Genomic DNA, 2,500 nt, shown 5'->3' with positions numbered 1-2,500 from the left:
TTTTTTATATCAATCATATTTTTCACTTTCTATGATGGTTATATTTATCACATCCTTTTAAAGTTTAAAGGACTAGGAAGGACGGTCTTCATTTTTATTTTAAAGTTTGTTAATTCTATTTTTTGTTCTTTTAGAATATTGTATTTTTTAAGAAAAAAAAATCTAGTATGATATTAATTATTGCTTGTTTTAGGAAAATCTTTACGCATGACTAGGAAGAGAAGGTCCCTTGATTTTATTTATATTTAAATATTCATCAATTTTTGGAGACAGGAATAAAAGTCATTAGTTTTGGTTACTACATTTATTATTATTTGTTTTATGAACCGAGAAAAGTAATGGCGATTTTTCTATCGTTTCTGAAGCACCATTTTTCTTAAGAGTGAACCTGTTTTCTCGGCGCTGTCGACGGTTTGGCGGAAGATAAGGGTTTTACGTTCGTAACACAGCAGAATAGGAAGGTCAGGCGCGAAAGGTCATGGTTTAGTCTTCGCTTCCTCTCCTCCTTCTGGTCCTTTTCCCTCTTCTTCTCCTTCTCTTTCTTCTCCTTCCTTTTCTTCTTTGACTTTTCCTTCGCCTTCCCCACTCCCTCCTCCTCCTCCTCCTCTTCCTCTTCTTCTTCTCTTTCGCTTCCCACTCCCCCTTTCCCTCTCCTTCTCCTTCTTCTCTTTCTTCTACATCTCCCTCTCCTCCTCCTTCTTCGACTTCTTCTTCATCTCCTTCTGGTTCTTCATTTACTCTTTGTTTTTGACACTCCTCCGTTCTTTCCCGTGTAAGCTGCTGCCTGAGAGTGTGATGCCAGAGACAATGACATCGAATCCAAGGAAATGTAATGTTTTTTTCTGTTTAAAAAAGGAGAGTTTGTGATGAAAAACAACAACAGCAACAGCAATGGACGTGCGACTTCAACTTGCCTCTATTAAATGATGAGAGAGAGAGAGAGAGAGAGAGAGAGAGAGAGAGAGAGAGAGGGAGAGAGGGAGAGAGGGAGAGAGGGAGAGAGGGAGGGAGGGAAGAGAGGGAAGAAAGGGAAGAGAGGGAAGAAAGGGAGGAGAGAGTGAGAGAGAGAGAGAGAGAGAGAGAGAGAGAGAGAGAGAGAGAGAGAGAGAGAGAGAGAGAGAGAGAGAGAGAGAGAGAGAAATATCAAAATATGACGTACAGCCTATATTGATTTTGAATTTCATATGCATAATACACTCAAATGATTTTCCGTCTCTGGATTAACGGAAAAAGAAACACTAAATGAGATTAAGCTCGAAATTTTGTTGAAGTAGATAGAAATAGAAAAGTCTTCTCCGGCAACCACTGATGTTAAATGAAAGCTTAGCGTCAATGGAGCCGATACAAAGTTAATGAAACTTAAACCCTGGAGAGATATTGAAAATTCCATGACACAAGGATAACTAAGGATACTCGCTCTCCGAAAAAAAGGTTTAATTCTCTTTTTCAAAATTGAGGAAAAGTGTCCGAAGAGGGTTTAAGAAAGAGAGTGAAAATGAGGAATGATGACTGAGGAGAAGTGTGAAGTAGGAGAAGTCAGATGTAAAGGGGATTAAGAGAAAGGGAGAAAAGAGGGAGAAAAAAAAGTGAAAAGAGAGGGGAAAGAGTATGAAAAAGGCGAAGTGGGGTGTAAAGAAAAGGATTAAGAAAGAAGACAGAGATGAAAAAAGATAAATGAGAAATTGTACAAAGAAGGAAAATTCTAATATTGTGGAAAAAAAATAAGAAAGAGAAAAAAAAAGGGGGAAAAAAGAAAAGGAAGTCACAGAAAAAAAATCTTGAAAAGAAAGATTAAAAGAAAGGAAAAGAAAAAGAAAACAAACAACAAAAAAAAACGAATAAAAAATAATCAAAAACAGGAAAAAAATATATATGATGAGAAAATAAAGAGAGAAAGATGTAGGAAAGAGGAGACCTGATAACGTAATTAATTCTTCATCCTGATAAATACGAAGGAGTGTGAAGGAGAAAAGAGAAAAAGATTGAGTTTATTATATTCGCCTTTCGAAGATAGGAATAAATTCTCTTCTTCACGAATGCAAGAAAATGAAGCGGCGATAATTAGAGAGAAAAATTATGAGAGAAATTAAGAAAGGAATAAATGAAGAGGGGCAGAAAAGGGGAAAATAAACGGTAGATTAAAAGGAGTCTGAAGAGGACGTCAGATTAGATAGATAGATTGATAGATAGATGGATAGATAGATAGAGGGAGTGGGAGAGGGAGAGGGAAAGAGAGAGAGAGAGAGGAGAGAGAGAGAGAGAGACAGACAGATAGATAGATAGATAGATAGATAGATTGATAGATAGAGAGAGAGAGAGAGAGAGAGAGAGAGAGAGAGAGAGAGAGAGAGACGGAAATATTCACCGTTCAGTAGAAGTAATTACTTCTTTTGATAGATAAGAGATTACTTGAAGAAGGGAAATCAGATGTAAAGTGAAAGACGTTTAGATAAGAGTAATTGTATCTTTTCCTAGTAAATGAGAGTGAAAAAGTCAAAGG

This window comes from Penaeus monodon, chromosome 16 (genome assembly GCF_015228065.2).
Source record: "Penaeus monodon isolate SGIC_2016 chromosome 16, NSTDA_Pmon_1, whole genome shotgun sequence".
NCBI lineage: Eukaryota > Metazoa > Arthropoda > Malacostraca > Decapoda > Penaeidae > Penaeus > Penaeus monodon.
This window is presented reverse-complemented; position numbering follows the sequence as displayed.